The sequence below is a fragment of the Camellia sinensis genome, chromosome 8 (assembly GCF_055761805.1).
Source record: "Camellia sinensis isolate YWXY chromosome 8, ASM5576180v1, whole genome shotgun sequence".
NCBI classification, from domain to species: Eukaryota; Viridiplantae; Streptophyta; class Magnoliopsida; order Ericales; family Theaceae; genus Camellia; species Camellia sinensis.
This window is the reverse complement of record NC_138968.1, coordinates 144,167,986-144,177,631: the sequence shown is the minus strand read 5'-3', so window position 1 is coordinate 144,177,631 and position 9,646 is coordinate 144,167,986.

The following is a 9,646-nucleotide window of genomic DNA, read 5'->3' as shown; positions in this document are numbered from 1 at the left end:
CAACGGCAGTGAGGCCAAGCTTGTCGAATCACCGCCACCATCACCACTATTTATGGCAGTTGCAGTGACACTATCTGACCAAGCTTTGCTGATTCGGTAGTGACACAATCCAACGGTGAGGCCAAGCTTCGTCTATCTCCGCCACGACCCTCGCCCTAGATCTGGAATTTTCCCTCTCTCTCTCTCTCTCTCTCTCTCTATTTGTTATATATATATATTAGATTTGAGCATTAGATTTCTCTCTCTCTCTCTCTCTATGTTGTTGTTGTTGTTGTTGTTGATGATGATGATGAACTGATCTCTTAGATGTGATTTTTTTATTTTATTTATTTTATTTTTTACATTTAAGCTCATCAGATTTGTTAATGGTGATGATGATGATGATGAACGGATTTGTATGACAATGATGAACATATCTCTCTCTCTACGTTATTGTTGTTATTGATGATGAACAGATCTGTTGGATCTAATTTTTTTTTTTATGGTGAAATTTACGGGGTTGGGAAAACCCGATCCCCGTTAGGGAGCGGGGGCGGATATAGGTTCTCTATCGGGGATCGAGACCAGGAACGGGGGAATTTCTATCGTCGGGGGTCGGGGACGGGAAGTGTGATCCCCAGCCCCACCCCGCCCGTTGCCATTCCTACCGCTACTACAGATGCGGACGCCCAGTACATCTACGACTTCCCCACGTATCTCCTCGGTGCTACCCTATTTGCGAACAGGGAAAATACCATAGGGTTATATCTTCTGGGGGCACTGGTGCACCTACCACAGGTGATAGAGTACGATTGGGGTGGCGCTAGCCTGGTCACCTTATACTACTATATGAGCTCCGTATCCCACCGCAAGGCGGATTCACTCGGCGGCTACTGGAGGGTTTGGGAGGTGCACCTCATATTTACTTCTTCTGTCCAGCTTTACATTTTGTTCAATTTTGCATTTCCTGTTCATGTTTGCTTTGTATTTCTTGTTTATCTGCTCATTTACTTCATCCATCCTTTTATGCTTGCAGCTCTGGGTTTACACATATTTCACCTCTCTAGCTTCGGTCCCAGTGAGGCCAATTGAGTTGTCAGTACCCCACTCCCGGTACTACAACTACCGATTTGAGCACCGCCGTCACGTAGACCAAGACTTCCCCTACTTTTGTCGCTTCTTTAATACGATCACTGCGGATTAGGTAACAAAATATCAACCTTTAACTTTTATATACTATAAGCATACTGCACTATTTCCCATAATACATGATCATTTTCATACCGTTGCTTTTATACTGCGCTGTCATTCTCATACACCACTGTCATTTTCATACTACACTAATTTCTGACATCTGACGTCTGTTTCCACAGGTTAATTGGCATCCTTGGGCAGGCATTCCCCAGATGTCTGTTTCCATAGGTTGACTGGCATCCTTGGGCATGGCATGCTTCCACCATGTAGATTCTGTTCGAGCGCCCTTTTGGTTGGGCTTACTACCTAGGGGAGAGGTTCATCTGCCAAACACGAGGCGTCACTGACCTTGACATTCCACATCCTTCTTTTCTCGTCATGAGGGTTGTCGATGAGCTTTAGGAAGGTCCTCAGATCAACCTTCTGATGGTGGGAGAGGATGGTGATCATTATCACGAGCCCGGCGACTTCACCACCTTTTTACGTACTCGAGTGATGACACCTCTTACCCTAGGCGTGGTTCACACTATTCCAAAGGTTGTTGTTGTTGCTGCTGTGGCTGGCAATGCCCCTGTCATTGCTTCCATTCCTGGGCTTCCCGTGATTCCCACTGAGATCATGTATATGTGTCCAGATGGAGTGATCAAGTAGATCCCCCTTGAGCATATCGAGGAGAGGGATCGCAGGCTGGCGTTCACCCCTGGCATCGAGCAGGCACATATTTCTTTATGCTTCTACTCACTACACTTTATCTTGCTTTGTTTTCTACTATTTATGTTCATTGTTCTCTATTACTTCTGTCTATCCTTCTCAAATTATACTCATTGCACTTTTGCAGATTGCCGGGCACCAATAGGGGGTTGCCGTCCAACACTAATGGCCTACAGGCCAGAAATAGTGGCCGGCCAGCCACTGATGATGCACAATTTCTTACTACAATAGAGAGCAAACAGAACAAAGATAGGGTATTCTCACAGTTTATTTGTACCGTGTATCCCTCCTGATCATCAAAATAAGCTCAAATGAGTGATACACTTGGTTTAAAAACCATCAATCAAGAAATTTCATCACATGATGGCTAAAGAACCAAGGTGTACAAGTTAATAAATGTGCAAACAAGACTCACAACCTTCACCCTATCATGTATGATTAAGGTTAATGGAAACCTAGGAAACTTGGCACATTTCATCACTTTGAGTATGAAATACCCCAATTTTTCTTGTGTTCAATTAACGTCCGATTGAACACAATCAAATTCTTATCTTTGCACAATTTTAGTTTCAACTTTTAGTTACTCATTTTAATTACCCTTCCATTCTTTAACTAATTAAGTCCATTGGTGAGTTAATTCCTCTAAACAAGCAGAAAGCATCAAACAAGGGGTAGTTTAAGGCAAGAGAGATGTGTCATGCCGTTGATAATGAACCCCTCCAAGAGGATTAAACCATTAAGCATGGACCTCAATCTCAAGCTTAAGCAATCCTAAGGATGACACAACCCTCAAAGCAAATAAAAAGCCAAGGAATGAGGGAGGTTGCAGAGATTAAGCTTGCTAAAATTAAGTGAGAAAAGCACTAAAACATGCAATCAACTCAAACAAGTGGTGTCTAAAGGCCTAAAACACAAAGCTTGTGAGGACACTTACACTAGAAGCATGCAAAACAAGACTCAAATGACTTAAACAGCCCAAAACAGAGACAAAATAGTCTAAAATACAGCCTAAAACATGCTAAAATTAAGCTACAAAAGGCTAGAAAAATATGCTAACACATAGAGCTATCTAGGCTAGCAAACAAAACACAAGGAGGGGAGGCTAACCCCTCCAAATTTAGACTTCAAAACATGATTTTCATCACTGAAAATACTCTGAAATTTAGTATTTAAAAGCCCAAAAAAAGATGGTTTCAAAGAGGGAAACAAAGGTGGAAAGGCCTTACAAACAAGGAAGAAAGAATGGTGGACCACCCCTAACTTTAAATGGCCTAAAACCACCAATTTCAACCCATAAAAATAGAGTTTTTTACAGCCCCAAAACAACCCAAATCAGTGGGAAAAGATAAGAAAAACAAGTATGCAAAGCAAGTTAAAAAGGCAAGTGTTATACCTCTTGAAGGGAAAACCAACTCTAGGCAACAATTCAAGCCAAAACCACCTTCTAGAACTCCAAGAAGGCCTCAAGGAATCTTCAAAAAGTGTGATGTATCTAAGCTACAATGCACAAACTTGCAAGAGAGAAAGAGAGAGAGAGAGAGAGAGATAATTTTTGCTTCAAAAATTCTAACCCTCAAAATGGGGGAGGAGACCCCTTATATATAGAAATATATGAGTTTCAGTTAAAATATCTATATAGAGACAGGTGGAGCTTTGTGGAAACAGCTGGAGGAAAATATCTGCAAAAAATTTGCTTTTTGACACTAGTGGCCGGCCGACAGGCCATCACTGGTGGCCGGTAAAACACTCAATATGGCCAAAACTTGCACCAGTGGCTGGCAGGCCACCACTGGTGGCCGGCCATAAAAATCTATTTTTAGGCCTGACTTCAAATGGGCATAACTCCTTCATTCGGACTCGGTTTTAGGTCATTCTTGAGTCTAAATTGAAGCCCAGAAGTCTATGTTCCAATGGTGATAGCCTCATATCTAAATTCCAGGTATCCAAAGATATATACCTATTTTACTGAAGGTTGCTCAATTTTGCCTTAATCGGATTGATGCCTAACTTCTCCCCAACTTGTTTTCTTCCCTCTCCTTCAATTTTTCTTCAACTCCAAACCTCTAAATAAGATATTTTTAAATATTTTTCAAAGAGTTCACCTCCCTTTCATTTATTTCCACTTTTTCCTTGCTCGGTTTACCGAAAAATGTAATTTTTAATGAAATGCGAGCCTTGGAATATCGTAGAAACATTTTCAAAAATATTTTAAAAGAGAGGGTTTTAAGGTCTAAAATAATTTTGGTCAAAAATAGTTTTGGTCCAAAATGGGATGTAAGGTTGGGATTTAGAAACTCTTCTTGCTGAAGAAATTGAACATTTGCATAGCATAACTTCCATCATCGAGTGATCAATCAGTGGCGCCCAAGTCTTAATAAGGGCAGTCAAAAATGGGGTGTTTACACAAGACTTTGATATTTTTCTCTCAAGATGGAGACATTGTGCAACAATGGGCTTCGAGATTGGATAGCCACTTTAGACAGCTCAGAAAAGGTTATCTTTTGCGATTTTTGCCTAAATGCTCTTTTTCCTCTAAGTTGCACTTCTCTTTACTTTCCATTCCTCCATGCCACTATTCAATGTTAGAACCCGATCACTCATGTATTTCAATTCGGATCACAAGAGGTGTGTCCAACACTCGAGGAATTTCGAGCTTTAATGGAGTCCCCGCGCGATGAAGAAATCATACCGTAACCTCGTTTTAGCCATGTCCAAGCTTTGGGACGGATTTGTGGGTTAACATTACACGAGGCTCGGTCTTTGGCACATGATGGGGAGCTAGACATCCCAGCTTAGTTCATCGATTTTCTACCAATGGAGATGGGAGTGACCTTCTTTGGTGAGGTCGCTGGCAACATGCTCTCTATTTATGCCTTCTTGCACAATTCCTCATTGCTCCTAGTTTCAGCGGAGCTAGCATCCAGTTGATCGAAGTGGCCTAATGTCTAAAAGAGGGTAAAAGTTGCATGGGTTTGGCACTGGCCGAAACCTTAATGGGTTTAGATGCTTTATATCGAGGAGAGACTACCCGATTGGCAGGGAGCCCACTACTTCTCCAGGTATTATTTTTCATCCTTCTAATTTATGATTCTCACATCACTCAACACTCATTCTCTGTTTCCTCTCATAACCTTTCTTATTTTTCTCTCATCATACACCTCTCTATTCTTTAATCTCTCTTATTTTTCATCCCTCCCCAAGTATGGTTGATGGATAAACTGCAACTAGTGGACCTTTTCCCTAAGTACTCAGTTCGAGCTTACTTCTTTCACCAACAGCTGATGGATTTCCCCTCAGAGGGTTTATGGTGTAATTGGATGTACAGCAGGTCTGTAGTTGACATAACTTGGCGTTACCCTTGGCTTAATTTAGCTGAGATGAGCTACAGCATGTCCCAACAGTCAGGTGTAGAGTTGATTGGTCTCACACATTGCGTATTTTATTTTCCTCTCAGGTTCAGATGCCAGTTCGGGCATGATCAGCTACGTCCAGATGAGGGAGTGGAATACACAGCTTCATTTCTGGTTCATGCCTTGCACCTACCCGGTATCTCGTGGCCTGGAGAACGAGAGAGATTCTGGCCCTTGCCATTAGTTTGAGTTACACCCTGTTTGAGGAGTGTTTAGCTTGGCTTGAAGATGAGACAGAGGTTGGGCCATCTTTGGCATAGAGCCGCCTGACTTAGCTGTGCCCCTAGTTTTATTGCTTTGATTTTTTCTTTTTCAAGTTTAAGATGTAAAAGCAACTTTGATCTAAATCAAAGAGGGAGAATGTACTTGTGTTGAAATCAATAAAAATAAAGTTACGAGTACTTAAAATTTTCCTTTCGGTCCCAAAAATGGTCCAAGTTGTAAAAGGGTAAAATTTTGAACAAAATCAACTTTTATTAAAACTTTTCAAAACAATTTTCGGAAACGATCACCACCTAACACGCACAGAGTCGATTCTCAAGATGCACAATCCGGAATCAAAAGAAATCAAAACTGCCCCTAATTGCATATTACTGCTACTCTGTACTGTAATTAGCTTTTCTTCCTAAAATAAAGACCACAACCAAACTAAATAGATGATGAACAAAGATGACCTGATCAAGAAAATGGATAAGACTGTTGAATTGGAGATAGTTATGGCCAAACTTTAGGGTGAAGTTGCCTACGTATCTCAAAAATGGAAATCAGGCCTTACGTAGTTCGGTTCAGGTTCACTCGAGTATTAATTCTCTCATTTTGCACTCTAACTTTTGCCAAAGTCGCTCTTTAGGGTTTTCAACCTTGCGAGCTCAGTTTTTCTTTATTTCTAATTTTTCATGCTCTAACTTTTGTCTAGGTTGCCCTTTAGGGTTTTCGGCCTAGCGAGCCTCTCAGGGGTAATATTTCTTCAACTTGTCCATATTGATCGGCTACGAGAACTCCTGGTGTAACAACCCCGACCTCTGATTAACATGCAATCCATGATTAAGAATGCTTAATAAGTAATTAAGGTGAAATTTTTCCTTCATTACGTGTGTTATGTGTTATATGAGTTTCTATCTGTTTTGTGTAGAAATATCTGCCTCTGATTCTGTTCTAGTCTGTAAATTGAAGACCTTATCGGCACCCAATCATAGAATTGACTTGGTTTTTGTGATAATTGGAATTTTTAGAATTTTATGGTAGGTTTAATTAAAATTTGGTTCAGAACAAATAAATTAGAAAAATTAATGCTCAATTAAGCCTAATTAATTAATGTCTTAATCAAGCCTATAGAAGGCTACCTCAATACCTCTTATACACTTTTGCACTCCCATTTCTTCTTGTTGGAGCATCAAAATGAGAGAGATAGAGAGAGGAGAAGTTTGAGCTCAATTGAGAGGATTACTAGAGAACTTGAGAATTTGGCTTGGAAACTCCATCAATTGACCATCTAGAGCATCATTGACAAGCCTAGGTAAGAATTCAACCCTTAAATTGTAAAATTGTAATGTGTAAGACATGAACTCTAAAGAATTAAGTAGGTTGATACAAGAATTGAGTTAGAATTAAAGAGAAATGAACCATATCATGCATGCATCATTTCATCATAATTTGAAGTTGTTTTCAAAGAATTCCTCTTACATGTCCTTATTTTGGCCTTGGTCTAAGAATTCAACATGTTTTTGAGTTAGACACCTCATTAGATCATGTTTTGAAAGCTTCGAACTTGCACCTTTACATGCAAGATATATATTGTTATGTTTTCAAAGATTTGGGTTTTGTCTTGAACAATTGGCAAGCTTCTAGGCCTTGATCTTGTGAAATGATTTTGAATTCACCATGGTTTCACCATATACAATTGTTTCCTATAGTTTCCTCAAGTTTTTGGCCCAAAAGACCTTGTTTTACAACTTCGAATTTGAGTTTTGAGCTGAGAAGAGCAATTTGGAAATTTCAAAATTTTGCTCTCCGCTCGAGCAGCAAAATCTACGCTCGAGCGACCACTCTGTGATCTTACATTTCCGCTCGAGCAACCAGAAGTCCGCTCGAGTGTTAAATGAGAGCTCTCAAAAGTTTCATGTTTTTGAAGACCGCCCGAGTGACAAGAGTTGCGCTCGAGTGAGGACCTAAGTCTCACGCTCGAGCAATCGTCGAACGTCCGTCGAGAGTGAAAATCACATAACCAGTACTTTTCTAAGTTTGTAGACCACTCGAGCTAAAGAATCAGCGCTCGAGCGTCCCATCACTTGTTTGCATGTCAACTTAAGCGAAGAAGGTTGTGTTCGAGCGGGACCCCTGTTTTCAGCAAGTCTTGTTAAGGGTTCCAAAGTGCATTTTAGCGTCTACATTGCGTCCTACACATTCCTAGGTCATGATTGAGACTCAATAAGAGATTAAGACTTAGTAACACACTAAGAGTGAAACGAAAAGAGTTAAGTACCAACAGTGTTTGTGTGTGTTTCATTATGCCTTTCTGCTATATGTGTAGGTCACGCGCCACAAGTTATCTAATTGGTCTATTTAGCAAATGGAGCCATCTGTGAGTAATAACTCTGTAAAGTTATGTTTAACTTTAATTATTTTCCGATGCTATGAAATGATCAATTTTTTGAAATACGATGTTTGTATGAATGAATGATTGTTCAAATTTCTGAAATGTATTCGTGGCAACCTTAACACAAGGCCCTTGCCTCGGGAGTAATAATACTGTGGTTCTCATGGCCCTTTCCCGGGGGTAATAATACCGTGATTTTCAAGGCCCTTGCCCGAGAGTAATAATACCATGGTTCAAGCAAGTTACAAGTTCCCGATATCGGAGGTTTCTTAAAGGAACTAACAAGCATGTTAACGCTAATGAATGTACCATGTATGATTAAGCATGAACTCTGATTTCTGTATGTAGTTTGAACAAGAACATGATTATAAATCTATATCTGATATGAACTCTGATTTCTAAATCTGTCATGGACATCGTTCATTAAAACCTTTTACTTTGTTATTATTCATTAGGCTCCCGTTCACTATTTATTTTATGTATGTAGGTGAGCAAGCGCGTGACCAGGCCTAAGCTGCTGCCTAGAGTGTTGAGTCAGTGAACCACTATGCCTCTCGGGGAAGTTCCCTCTTTGAAGAAGTCAAGTTTTGTGAACTTGACAAAGATGTTTTGTTGTTTGTTTTTGCTTATCTGTATATAGGGACAAGTTTCCTTTTTGATTACATCTGTGCATATGGGTGACATAAGACTAATATATTTATGACGTCATATATATATATATATATAAGTTTGTTTTGAAAATTTCCGTCTCATATACGTTATCACAGCTCTATGGACAATGTGTATTTCTATAATTGTTTCTGCAGCCCCTTATCACGTGTCATTCTGTTAAGAGGCCTTTGGTAAGCCAAGGATTCTTGGCCGGTTACGACACTAAACCTATAGGGGTAGGTTTGGGTCGTAACACCAGGCCATCCAAGTCCATAAGAATAACCGCCCCTCCTGACCAGATTGACTTGATAATGCAAGGACCAGTCCAGTTGGGTTTGAACTTGCCCCTAGGGTCATGGATGGGAGCTCAGCTGTCTTTTAGCACTATGTCCCCTTCCCTGAGATTTCTGGACTTAACTTTCTTGTTAAAAGCCCTGGCAATTCGACGTTGATAGCCTTGGACATAATACAATGCTCTTAGTCTTCTCTCATCAGACAACATTAATTCCTCAAACGTACTTTGCTGCCAATCTGCCTCTATTATCTGACACTCAGCCATAACTCGTAGCGAGGGCACTTCAATTTTGATCGGCAAAACAGCCTTCATCGCATAGATGAGAGAATAAAGGGTTGCCCCTGTAGATGTTCGGATTGAGGTCCTGTAGCCCCAGAGCGCAAATGGAAATTTATCTGGCCAATCTCTATAGGTTTCCACCATCTTCTGCAGAATTCTCTTGATATTTTTGTTCGCAGCCTCAATGGCTCCATTGGTTTGTGGCCTGTAGGTCGATGACTTATGGAAGGCCATGTTATATTTCTCAAGCAAATCTATCACTTCTTTCTTGAAGTGCAACCCATTATCGGAGAAACCCCGTACTAGCAGAAGATGTTGCTTTTAATGAACTAAGCCACATGCATTGTTTTCAATACAGAGTAAGACTGGGCCTCCACCCATTTCGTGAAGTAGTCGATTGCTACCAGGATGAATTCATGCCCGTTTGACCCCTTTGGCGTAACTGCACCGATGACATCTATTCCCCAAACAGAGAATGGCCATAGTGAAATCGTGTTGTAGAGCTTCAACGGCGGAATGTTCATGCGATTG